The sequence below is a fragment of the Drosophila novamexicana genome, unplaced genomic scaffold (genome assembly GCF_003285875.2).
Source record: "Drosophila novamexicana strain 15010-1031.04,08,12 unplaced genomic scaffold, DnovRS2.1 tig00000644-arrow-pilon, whole genome shotgun sequence".
In the NCBI taxonomy this organism is placed as follows: Eukaryota; Metazoa; Arthropoda; class Insecta; order Diptera; family Drosophilidae; genus Drosophila; species Drosophila novamexicana.
This window is the reverse complement of record NW_020824814.1, coordinates 72,825-86,918: the sequence shown is the minus strand read 5'-3', so window position 1 is coordinate 86,918 and position 14,094 is coordinate 72,825. Positions and strand designations below refer to the sequence as shown.

General features: G+C 40.4%; 1 protein-coding gene across 1 annotated transcript in view; it reads left to right on the top strand.

The window, feature by feature from the left end:
• LOC115762618 (protein HEG homolog 1) overlaps nucleotides 1–14,094 on the top strand; it is a 29,276-nt gene that overhangs the window by 12,362 nt on the left and 2,820 nt on the right. The gene's annotated exons all lie outside the window — the stretch shown is intronic.

Here is a 14,094-nt window from a genome sequence, read left to right as displayed (position 1 = left end):
TGATTTGTTATTATACCCTGTACAGCATTGAATAAGTGTGAATTGGGGTGTATTGCATTTGATTAGTTTTAATCAGCTACATCTCTTTGTCGATCTCAGAGATTATAATTTATACCAAGTGATTTTTCATGATACCCTGTACAGCATTGAAGAAGTGTGAAATAGGGTATCTCCGAGATTGGCACGAGTGTGTGACATGACAAGCCTATCAACAGGGTATCTCCTAGTCGAACTCTCTAGAGAACTACCTTTTTTTCGAAAAAGTAAGGTCACGACTGTTCGATAAAGAAAAAAAACAAAAGGTTGATTTTTTAAAAAATACGTCTTTATTTTTGAAAATAAATGCATAATTATTTATGCTTAACTACTTTTACGCTTGCTGCACAGCAACACTGCTCCATCGGTTTTACTTAACAGATTGTCTTACAAAAACTATAGCTTAACTACTTTTACGCTTGCTGCACAGCAACACTGTTTTTATATGCTTTATTGTTGACATATAACACAACGCAAAAATAGGAATGAAAATCTTGCCTTGACATTTTCTGGCTTGCTGCACGGCAACACTGTTAATATCTTCTGTAACGATTTCACTTAACAGAATGTTATTATTGCTACTGCTAAAAATAAATGTATTGGTATTTTGCTTTGCTACTTCTACGCCTGCAGCACAGCAACACTGTTATCTTATCTAAAGTAACTTAACAGAATCTTATTGATTCTGTTAGCATAGTTAACAGACTTAAATTTAAATGTAAGCATGTGATGACAATAACAGGGTCTGTAGGGTATCTGCCAGTCGTGCAGTTTGTAGCCGTATTTTTCAGCTGGGCGTGTGCAATTGCATTTAGTTAACGGCCGCGGGACCGGCCCAAGCAATGTTCAAGGCTGTGCCAGCGATAAATTTTCACCTCTACCTCTACCTCTACCTTTACCTGTGCTGAGCTGCCCCTAAGCAGAGCTTATCTGAGAGCTCATAAATTATTGAAATGTGAATTGTTTCAATGTCACAAGACGCAGCGCGAAGAGGCAGCAGCAGCAGCAGCAGCTGCTGCCCTCTAAGATCGCTTCAAATGGCAGCTGCGGACGGGACAACTTATTAGCCTCAAGGCCAAGTGGCCAATCGTCGACTTGTTTTGCCCGTTTTCAATTGTTATGTCAATTGCAACAAATCAAAATGCGCACTTCTTCAAGTTGCAGCTCCTTAAATGTAACAAACGACAATGCAGCAAAAGCCACACGAACTGGCCAAGATTGCGACTGGCATTGAACGCGACCGAGCTCAAGTGATGTTAGGGCATTTTGTAGGGTATATGCATGTTACGCAGGCGTTTGCAACAGGCAGATGAAGGCGTCTACGAATCTATAAAGTTATATATAGGAATATATCTTAGCTTATTAAGCCAAACAGTCTACGCAGTTTCTCTTTCTTTGTAGAGGTAGTAAGGGCATCTCCCAGTCGTATACTGCAGCCTAAGATATCTCTTGCTTGTTCTTGCCGTCTGCCTGATCATTTTAAGGTAATGAACTTTAACGAGTTTTCAATTGGCAGTGTTGATGGTTTTCTAATTGGAATTAATGTGCGTCTACTTAAGGGCCGTGGCATGCCACAGTTGCAATCGCAGCGTGTTGCAGCTGCAAATGCCAAATGCCAATTGGCAACGTTGCGTATGTGCAACGCCTCTGCGTTTCAAGGAAGGTGTTGCTCTGCTTGCTGTTGTTGTTGTCGCTGCTATTTTGTTGCCAGTTATGACATATTTTGATTTATGTGCCAGCTACAACAACAACAACAGCAACAACATCGGCAGCAAAACTGCCAAAAAGCGCCCGCAGGCAAATCTGGCAAACCGCAAAAACCACTCGCATCATCAGTCATAAATTGCAGGCGCTGCACCGTGGTTCAAGCAGCTGCGACTACCGTGTGACCATCTTTCGCTCTTCTCAGAATATCATTAAGCTGAAAACAAGTCTTCGCTTGAATACCTGGAATAGCAGCAGCTACCTTTACAAGCATTCTAGCTTTTGCTCGTGTATAGCTGCAGCAGCTCTGCGGCGTCTTCTCTTGGCCCCAGCCTATCTATGAGGAAAGTCATTCTTTGTTAACTTCGGTGCCTATTGTCCGATCCTTATGAAATTTTCATTTGCTTAAAAAGTATTTACATACCTTAGCGCAAGATGCTGTCTTTTAAGCTAAGTTTAATTCCTCAATTTTGGACGAGAGTGAAGAAGTATTAAAAATGTGAATTATAACTATTCTGAGTATACTCTGAGAGAATATGCGTAGCTAGTTGGGCATATCCAGCTCTTATGCTTACTTAGCTAGATTATATACAAGATATATATAGTATATAGCTTTATAGAGTCTTCCATAATATGCAATGCTTAATAAACCCTGCCTGGAAATATATATTTAACTATATATATATTTATTTTATTTCAACAATTTAACTATATTATGAAAATGTTGGTAATTTACAAGCTTGTATATTTACAATTTCAAGCCTTCAGCTCTAGCAGTGTTCGAGATTGCGATATCGAGATTTTTCAACCATTTAAACCTAATACGTGCACCACTGTGCTGAGCTCATGTTTACGTAGGCGAATGCGGCAGCAGCAGCGGCAACAACAACGATAACAAATTCGATGCTGGCTTGCCACTATTTCTATTTATTCAAGCGCTGCACGTGCAGCAACATTCAGTTGCAACTGCAACTAGTTGCTGCCACAGCGTTTATGGAAATGACGGCTCGGCCAGTTGACGCTTGGACTATTCACACGCTGCCGTCGCCGTCGCGCGAGTCTCTAATGGACAGTGCAACGTTTCAATTGCAGTTGCCGCCGGAGGCCTGTAATGCGGTGTTAATCAGCGTCATATATGCGCCGATTTGCAGATATGAAGCGATATCGTTACAAGCGTGCTCTAATCGCAAGTGCCCGACTGACAGATACCCTACTAAACAGCTTTTTAATGCATCAAAATCACAGCCGATTGCTGTGACATTCTCCAGGGCTAGGAGATGACATTCGAATAAGTTTATATGCCAGAATTCTAGAGTCTTTGGGGGATTAGAAAGAATAAAGGTTCCTCATCCGTGAGTAATGAATATACCATCTTTGTTTTTTCTAACTTCGATAATCTTCGATATATGCTCAGAAAACATTGTCTGAAAATCGATAATTATCGATTTCTTGATTCGTATTAGCCCTACATATATGAGACTCCATGTTGAATTAGTCGCTGCTTGCTTCAAGAATCTTCCATCAGAGAACATAGACTGAAAATCGATAACTATCGATGCCGCTGATGATCGATATCTTGACACTATATGTGAATTGGATTGCCAAATTAGATGTCCCTTCGATATATACTCAAACAAATATAGGCTTACATATGTATATATATCGGATACTTTAATGTCTTTTAGTTTTTTTTTTCTATATAACATCTTCCAGATCGGATCAGATATCAGGGCTGTGTCTAGTCGGCTGCTGCTGGAGCAGACTTATGTTTATATTTTATGGGGTCAATGTTATCTGCTGCTGTATGTTCCAAGCATGCCCAGCTTAAAGCACAGTTTACAGGGTATACAGACCGCCGCCTCTGCTGTTGAAGATTTCAATTTATGCCTGTCCTGTTTTGTGCATGTTGCTCGCGATTTGTTGTTGTTGCCGCTGTCGCAGCTGACAATTGATGGATGTCTGTGTTTTCTTTTAATTTGTCCTCTTTTTTTTTTTTTTTTGGGGCGCACACTTTGATGGCAGAGTTTGATTTCGTTTACGATTTGTATTTGGCTTGGATTTTGGCGGCACGACTATTAATTATGCATGTATTCCGCGTGGTTGCTGCAACAAGGTGTTTGCTTGCACGTGTATGCCACAAATGGAAAGGCCACTTGCCGCAGCCAGGCAGTTTGGTTAATCTGCTTGGCTCCATCTGCGCATAAAATGCCCCCAAAGTATTGAAAACAAAGCAGGGCCTTGACTCCAATAGCAGCAACAAGCGGCAGGCATTTGCAATTGCCGCAGCAACATAAAAGCTGCAACAATTGGCAACAAATACTTAAATCAAATGGAACAACAATGCAGTTAGCCGCAACAACAGCAAAAATAACAAGTACCTGAGCTACAGATGTCAGTGCCCGACTAGGCGATGCCCTGTTTAATATTCTAACTGCCTGCTGTACAAATATTCATCAAAAGGTCTTGAGTAACTCGGGTGTCAATAGTCCGATATTTCTAAAGTTTGTAGAGCATGAATTAGATATCAAAATGTGTATAAATTCCCGAGCCCAAGGATTTAGCTACACAAATGAGTTTTTAACAATTTCCGGCGTGAACTTAGAAAGTTATTCAAAAAATTATAGAAGATATATACAAAATTTGGCTTTATCTAGCTCTCACATGTTTCGAGTTATGCTTGGCTAACAACTTCGATATTTATCGATATTTTTAATTAATCGATTTCCGTGATAAACGATAAAAGTGATTTGAACAAAGATATATTATTTATCTTTATATACTAAAAAAGAAGATATATATAAAGTATCGTTTATCTAACTCTTATAATTTTCGAGCTATGCGTAATTCTCACATTCGATACTTATCGATATTTAGGAAATGATATTAATTATCGATATTTAAAAAATGGAAGTAATTATCGATAAACTGTTGCTGCGTGTGATAATTAGAATATATTTACATGCTTTAAGCGCTCAGATATGCTTCCTTCTGCCTGTTACATCTTTAGGCACACAGTCAGCATACCCCTATTGGCAATTTTCAATGGTTCTAGGGTATTACAATAAGCAGAGTTATGTGCACTTTAAGCAACTTTGTGACCCTAAGCACTGCCACAAGGCGAACGCACAGCTGAGCTGCAGTTGGCCGCCTGCAAATTGCTTGTCAACGATCGAGGGCGGCAACATGGGGCATGCAACAGGCCCGAGCCCGAGCCCGAGCTCGAGTCTAAGCCTGGGCCATAATTATGGACTGACGACGTCTGATTTGATATGCTGCGCTTGGAAAACTCCACTTAGAATCGGCTGCATGTGAAAATTCGTTGGCATTTTGCACCGTGAAGCATTATGCTCAATGGGCACGCCCACACGTGTGCCTACCCGACCATGAGACGGGACGCGGAAGGCGGGAGTCGGAGCCTGGGCTCTTATCTGTGTAGCCAAGTCATGCCATCAACTGGCGGGCAAAGGTAAAACCTTGGCCCAGGCAGAGGCAGGCGCACTTTAATGAGTTTTCTCGAAAAACAGCACCCAGAGACAACATTGTGTGCACACACGATCAAGGCACGACCCGAAATGACATACATAACATATACCATATCCATCTATGGAAAGTAACCAAAGGGCGATAATGATTGAAGCTTGGCAATCGTATAGGCAGAGCCATGGGTGAGCGCATATTAACATGACTAATTGTTTTTCGCAGAGAAATACAAAGAAAAACAAAGTGCGAACAGTAGAGGAAATAAACCGGCCTTGCACGGTTCAAATGAATATGGTTGCAAATGCAAATGGTTCGAAATATTTATTTAATATCATTTACTTTGTGTAGTTCAGATACAAAAGCTACTCATTTCACTTTAATTCACAAATTACCTAATAACAACTCAAATAAACAAATATAAATATTTCGAATGTCTGCTGGGTTTGAACCAGCGACCTGCCTGCTTATGATGCACAAACGTGCTGCTTAGTTTTTGCGAATTTTCGCTCAAGCTTTGACAAGAGTTTATCCTGGGGATAAAACTTAATATCAAACAATTTTATATATATTCGATCTATTTTTTCCAACAGAAAAAGCTGATATATAGACGAACAAGAATATATATACCTTATATCGAGAGTGTCTTTTACTATGCTTAACAATATTATATACCCTCTCGAAGGGTTTTAAATAGGGATGCCCAGTTGCAGAGTATTGCATATTCGGCAAACTGAAAGCTAACTATTTAGCTGTGGCTCATTTTCTAATTCAGGATTTATTTTCATTGAAAGTTTCGTAATTAAAATGCACACAAAATTAACAACAACAACAAAAATAGAGAGAAACACACAGAAATGAAAAGCTTTATTGATTGAATAAATATACGATATCATGTTTAGTATTTACACGCGCTGTGGGACAAAGCTGAATGCAATTAGTGTGGCTAGAATTGAGTAAGTCACACACAATACGGCCGGACAGACAGTTAGACGGACAGACAGTTAGACGGACAGCACATGACACACTGTCTTTCGGTTTGTTCCAATATAATTTGCAAATCACGCAGCTTCGCATCTCAAGTTGAAAATTGGGTTAATGCAATGCCTGGCAGGCCCAGGCGACAGCCGGGACAGCCGGACAATATTACATGCAAAAAACCAGTTGCTTGGTGAGGGGGGCAGAGGGGAGCGGCTGTGCGTGTGTGTGTGCGACTTTTGTCTTGCGGGTATTTGCCAGACGAGGCACAACAAAAGACAACAAAACTGTGCGCCTGCGCCTGAGCCACACACTCACACACACGCACGCACACACACAGACAGGCGCCACCCAAAAAGCGTCGTGCAACATGACGCACAAAATTCCATGCAACATGCTGCACAGATAAGCCCAAGCAGAGATATGTGTATATATATATGTATATAAAGCTGCACGAGAGACACGCCATTTGGTTTACTTAATTATTTTGCAATTGGATACCACGAGATGACGACTGGATTACATTCAAGTGGGCTATGGCGAGCAGTGCAGCCAGTTTAGCTAGTTTCTAGCTGTAGGAGAAACTATTTGCCGGCAAAATTCCAGCTGTTGTCAGCTGGTAACAGTTAAGTTATAATTTGATTTAGCTTTTTTGACTAACTTACTGACAACTGGCTGCAGTCGGACTGTGAACTCAGCTACTTTCTAGCCAAACTTGGCTATTTTCAGAGGTATTTAACTATTTTTCGATATGTCAATGCCGAGTACAAGATGTCCATTCCGCTATTTCTTGCCTAAATTTGGCTATTTTAAGCAGTGTGAGAACGAAAACAGTTGAGGATTTAGAAGCCGAAATAGCTTCTGTTTTTTTTTTTTGGCAATATTATCAGACTATTTTCTGGCTATATTTGGCCCTTTTCGGCTGCCAGGGTATTCAAATTTAGTTTTCTTTCTAGTTTTTAGCTAAAATTGGGCTATTTTTAGCAGCTGTCAGCTGAAAACAGCCGCGGTTTTTAGCTGGTTTACCCGCCTTTGGCAACACAATGATATTTAATAGCAGCCTGTGTTGTCTATTCAGCTATTTTCCAGCTATATTTTGATTTTGCAGAGGTTTCTAGCCACGAACAGCTAAGTAGCTGATATAGCTTTTTTTGATACGTTAAAGACAAGTTCTATAAATCAGATGCCCATTCAGCTGTTTACTAGCTGAATTTGGCTATTTTTAAGTTAGATACTTTAAGCTCTTTGCAACATTGGCTTCAGCTGCTTTTATTTGAAGCACTTGGCGGTTGTCAACACTGGCAGAGAGTGGCGCCAGCCAAGAGACAAGGGCGGTTGGGGCCGGGTGGGCGGGTAGGCGGGGCGGTTGGGCGTGGACGCGTCTTTGTTAGTGGAGCAACACTTGCTCTAAAGGGCTTTCCATGCATTCATTTGTAGTTATTGTTACCAAACATTTTCACGCGATTTTTTGATAACAATCTATCAACGCACTTCACACACACACTCACACACACACACACACACACACATAGACACGTTAAATAAGCAGCCGAAAATATGTTAATTTGATGAAAATTTGTGTGTGCATTCGTTTTCGTTGCGCTTTTGTTAGCAGTTTCTATAGAAAAATGGAAATCGTGAATCGAGCCGCTTGCATTTCAGCTGCAGTTCAGCCCCAGTCTTAGGCTAGAGCTGGTCGCGTGTCGTGACACGAACTAGCACGAAGCAGCACGGCGTGTTCTTGTTGAAGAAATCAAATATTTTGGGTATCTATTTGGAGTAAAAGCTCTGTAAATGAAACACTTTTTCTGGACTGACTTACTGCTTGATAATTCACGCACAGTCTAAGCCTTAGAACTAGCAAGAAATTTGTATAGAAGAAAGAAAAGAAATTTCTATAAAGAAAGCTTTTGATTCGAATGTGAAGTTAAAGACATTTTTTTTGGAAAATTGGAACTTTAAGTGGAGATAAAAGCTGCTAAATATTTGTTTGAAGAGCTGCAAATTTATCCGCCTGAGCGTCGAACTAAGAAGCGAGAGGTCGCTGGCTCAAAGCCAACTGCAACATGCACTATATATATGCTATATGTAGAATATAAATATATATTGGCGACCTTTCCATGTTCTAATTATTTGTTTGGCTGTCTAGAGGTTCGAATAATTATATATTGTATATTAATAACTCGTGTGCGTATCTCGTGATAAAATGTGGACACGCGCCCATCTCTAGACGGAAAGCTTTAAGGTCTGCGCCGCTTCTGCGGTGCTCACGTTTGGCCACTAATCGGATTTTCGGCCCAGGCTCTCTCGACACGGCCCTGTTGTTTAAACAAGTTTGGGGGCATTAATCATGCTTTACACCAGCCTCACAACAACAGCTCTCGAGCTCTCGAGCTCTCGAGAGCCGCATTAGTAGGGCGCAACGCATTGACAGGCCCTTGGCGAGAAGAGATCGCTTATCGCCCGATTACGATTATGTTGTATGTGGCATGTTGTGTTTGTGGCATGCTGCATATGGAAAATGGTCGAGAGACGCACGCCAAGCGGCCACTGAACCCATTTTGGGCCAATGATGCCCACTTCCTTGGCATATAATCAGCTCCAGCTACAGCTCCTCCTCAACCGCCAGCTCCTTCTCATATGCCTTGCAGCTTTGCGGCACTTGATAGCGTCTTCTGACACTTGCGCAGCAATTTTCATTTCACTTTTCGCCAGCTTTTCCACTGGAAAATCTCGCTTGTGCGATTTTATTATTGAATAATCTGCAAGCAAGACAAATTTGCGGCCAAATTAGAACTGACTCTATGAGGTAAGTCAGGGCCGTGACTGGCGGTTTTCTTTAAACGGCATTAGTTAGGGTATTAAAGGGTCTACTAACTAACACATGCAATGTGTAACAGCAAAATTATTACTGTTTAAGTATTTGGAGAAAAAAGGTGAATGTATCAGATATATAAAGGAAATAAAAATACAAAAAAAAAGTTGAACCAACAAGCGTGAGGTGGCTGGTTCAAATCAAACAGTTGCCTTTGTGTGCATTTCATATGTTTCTATGCTCAAAAATAAGCTAAGCTAATAAGAAATGGCATACAAATCTTATTCTTAACTCTAAAAAAGTTAGGGTAGCAAAGGGTATACAAGTTTCCATATTAAATATAGAGCAACAAAAGTGCGTTGACTTCTACAAATACGGATATGTACTTTACTGAAAGTAAAATGAACGAAAGAAAATGAAATGTATTAAAAACAAGCACAGATATTTCTCATCGCACTCAAATAGTTAGGGTAGCAAGGGGTATAAGCGGTTTCATAAGCCCTAACAAATGTAATATGTGAATTACTGAAACAAAGCAAGAAAAAAAGTGTATTTAAAATTCTTATAGATAACTTAAGCACCCTACTCGAAATCCTTAGAGCAGGGGTATAAAAGTTATCTTAGATACTTTGTGATAGTCGATTGCTATGCTATGAAAATCTAATGTAAATAAACGATATTTTAACTATCCAAAATAGAATACTATTAGCTCGCGTGTGATAATGGGCTAATAATTTAGGAAGGGTACTCACTAGTCGACGTTAAAGGTTTAAATCATGTCTGGGCTGCTCGGGAATTGTTCAAAACTGCAGGCGAAAAAAAATATTTAAAAAATTATAAGATTTCAAACAAATTAAAAATGAATTTATAATGGGAAAACTATGTAGAGTACTCACAGGTCGACGTAAAAGATTTGAAAAAAAATTAACAAATTATTATTATATTTATTTTTGTATTCAAGAAAAGAGTTGGCACAAGGAACTAACTTGTGTTAACTAGAGGCGTCACAATAAAAATTGAAGTGAAATGAGAGTAGAGTATTTGCAAGTCGACTATGTACCATTTTACTCGGCCACTCCGCCTGAGTGCTGTAATAACTCTTGAGTGTTGTAAAACAAAATAGGAAAAAAGAACTAAAAGAAGAAGAAAAAAAAACAAATAAATACAACTAAAAGCGCTGCACTTGTGCCAGGCATGGACATGCCTGAAATATTATTTGAACAAATTCTGATGCAGTGCGTCGTCGACGTCGTCTTCTTCTTCTTCCTTCTTGTGGTCACAGAGGCGTTTCGCATTTAACGCTAAGTAAAAAGCCAAATAAAGGGGCTGCAACTGCAACTGCAGCTGAGAGACTGAAGACCAAGTCTGGGCACCAGGAAGCATGTCTACAAATGCAGTTGTTGCTGTTCTTCTTCTTCGTCGTCTTCTTCTTCTTCTGCTTGTCGTGAATGTTGTCGTGGTTGTCGTCATGTTACTTTTACGGGGAGTTGTGGGAGTTGCGGCAATGTGCCTAATGATGCATTCGGTGCTTGGCCTGGCCCATGGCAGCTGGAATTGCATTTGCTTGGCCAGAGCCAATTTAGATTCTAATTTCATGCAACAAATCAGATTAGTTGGCCCCAGCTTCCAGCTTCCAGCTCTCTCAAAGAATGGCCAAGTACAGTTAGCTGGCCTTAACTCTTAAAACGCTTTTCTTGTAGTTAACTCTTTTGTCTTGACCTTAAGCGTTTTCACCGTCTTAACATACGCATTGTGCACGCGCCCATCAAATATATGTTTTTATGTACAACGCCAAACAATCAGTTTTATATTTGTTGCTGAGTTTTCCGCTTGATTATGGCCAAAGTTAAAGCGGTTTACAGCTGTTAAGTGTCGCCAACTCTTGTCGCCTTTTTAACTGTTTTAATACCCTGCACCTATTCGATATGCCTAAAGAGGGTGTATTGTTTTTCTGCAAGCAGAGGGAGCCCAACTTTATGGAGCATATATAATCTTGATCAAGATGTTGAGTTCAGTCCATCTGTCTGTCTAGATATTGGAAATGCTAAATATATATTCTCGTATACCCTACGTATTCATATTTTGATATTTTCTCGAACTATATTTTATACAGATTACAAATATATCAGTTTTTAGATAACTTCCTTTAATACCTTTATATATGCTTTTGTGTGCCATGCTTAAGCCTTAAAGAAAAAAGATCGGACCATAAACATCGATTTTGCCAGCAGCTGGGCTTAGGGTATTTCTCTAGTCGTGCACTCCCCACATAGAGCACTCTTACTTGCTTTAAATGCTTTTTCGTTGCAGTTGTTAAGTTTGACAAAAAAACAAAATTTGTAAACTGGTTTGCGGCGAGGCTTGCGCGCAAATGACCCCCGAGTGGCTAGTTTCAGAAAAACCGAAAACCGAAAACAGCTCATAAAAATGATTTAACTCGACTTAAATCGAGCGCGACGCATTCGGCAGCCTCTCAATGAGAAGACTTGCTTGCCCTTTGTTGCAGTCCATAAGGGCTTCAGTTTTGCATAAATATAATAGAAATACACTTACGTGTACGGGTCTCTTAAGAAATTTAATTCATTTGAAGCAGTTCCCACGAATGCTGCGAACAATGGCATCTTAAGTCAAAAAGGCGCTTCAAGCTATTTTAGCCCTTAAACTAAACATAAAGAAATTAAATTAAGATTCAATTTTAATATCAACTCTCAGTTTTGTATTCACTAACAATGCTTAAAACGGGCTTAATTAAGTTGTGCATTCATGACGAACGCCCTTCTATGCGATTTTCATAGCTTCAAGTAAGGCCTCCACATTTTACGCTTTTGTTAGTTATATTTTTGGCGTTTCGTTTTTGTTTTACTCTGTTTTTTGTGATACTACTGTCTCTTAGCTCTAAGTCTTTCTCTCTTTTTCTCTCTCGTTCTCTCTCTCTCGTTCTCTTGCTCTCTGGCCCTCTCTCTCTCTTACAATGCTCCCTTTAACCCGTCGCTCTTTTTATATTATAAATACAGCCTCTCTATGCGATTTTCACGAGTTAAGATAAGGCCTTGGTGTTTTCACAGATCGTTGTTAATATAAAGGTGACTTGTTTTTTGTCTCCCTCGCTCTCCCCCATCTTTTGGCTCTTTCTCTTTTTGCCGTTGGCCCAATTCTGGAGGCCTGCACTTACAGGCTAACCCCAAGTCGACTATTCCACTTTTAAATTTCCCTTTTGCCCTATCGGTATCAAGCATATAAACATTTTTCTAGCCACAACAATAATAATTAATCAGAAATAATTATCATATCTAAAGGTTGCGCTGGTGAAAAATTGATACAATTCCAGATGAAACGGAAACGTGAACCGAGCCATTTATTAACTCAGATGCTGCAGTCCATTAAGACAGCGCCCACACACACACACACACGCACACCCGCACACACACCCGCACAACCGCCGGTTCACCTTTTGGCCTGGCGCTGACTCAGAAAAATGCGTCTTCGAGTCTCATCAATTTCTGCCTCGACGTTCAATAAAACTAAATCGTAAATCAATAAGCTGCACTCAGAGTTCAGACCCAAAAAAAAAAATAAAACAGAACTTCGGCTCTTTCTTCGACTTTCGAGGGAGCAAGAGTAAGAGGAAGAGAAAGAGAAGCCAAGTTTGGTCCGTTTGCGTTTTCTTGTACAAGTTTTAAATTTTATTTTTGATTAATTGGCCTGCAATACAATTTCATGTGAAATATTCAATTTTGATTGATGTTTTTATAATTTTACTTGCCCAAAAGCTGTCCCAAAAAAATTGGACACTTTAGCCTGAGCACAGCAGCTGCTTATATAAACATGCTGTGCGCGGCAGTGCTCGACTAGGCGATACCCTATATAGTCAGCAACTAGCTGATCTCAGAGACATTTAAGCTTCTTCCTGCTGCGGCTGCACTTCTTTTATATGGCAAATGCATGCTTGAGGAACTTCGGTGCTTATTGTCCGATCTTAAGGCATACAAATATGTGTGTTTACCAAAGCGCAAGGCTTTAGCTTATCTAGGCTTTACTTTACCATTTTTGGGGCAAATGGGCTTCGATATTAAATTCTTGGGAAAGACTACAAACCAATATTCCTGCATCTAGAAGAGTTTTAATTTGTATGAGGGAAGTGGAAGCAGATATTCCCAAAAACCTTATAAACATATTCGCCTCTCTTTTTGTATATACTTATCTCCTTCTCTCTCTCATTTACTATCTCTTTCGCTCATTCTCTTATTCTCTCACTTACCCCAAGAAGAAGATATTCACAAAAACTTAAAAACTTATTCCACGTCTGATACATAAGAATATATCGTCTAACTCTTAAGTCTCTTATCTAAATCCGACCACAATCTATATACTTTATAGGCTTGTAGCTGCTTCCTTACACCTGCTACATACATTTCCTGCTAAACAATATGCCCATTTTTAGCCCTTTTCAATGGGCATAAATACACTCAACCAGCAGCAGCAGCAACAGCTCTCGTTGTGGCACATTGTCTCGCTTAGTTTCGACTCAGGTTTTCTTCAGGTGTTTGCGGAGGGTGAGGGGGGTGGGAGTAGGGGTCTTTAGTCAAAGCCACAGGTGTTCGGGCGTTGGAACAATTAAAAATTCAAATTTAATTTTAGTCTAAACGTTTCTAAACAAAGCCAATGAAGCCATTCGGCCAGACAAAGTCTGGTCGCAGCAGGCAGTCGCCGGATCCGGCAAAGATTTATGCAGCCCGTCGGAATGGGAACGCATCCAGCATGCGAGACGCGGCCAGGGGGCAGGGGGCAGGGGGCAGGGGTCAGAAGGAGGTTGGCACAGTTTCTTCTTGGAACGAAAACTTCCGCATTTTGTTGCTGTTGCTGGCGCCCTTAATTCTGCCTGCACCATGTTGTTGCATAAATAACGTGAGAATTATGGCGGCAAGCAGGCAGCACATAAATATGCATGTGCAGCAAATAAAGAAATTGTTAAATGTCCCAAGTGGCCGAGGACCGAGGACGGAGGACTGAGCTTTTATATGGCCCAAGTCAGCTCGCAAATTTTGGTGTGCGCAACGGTTCACGTCCAGCTGCAGGCACCGGCT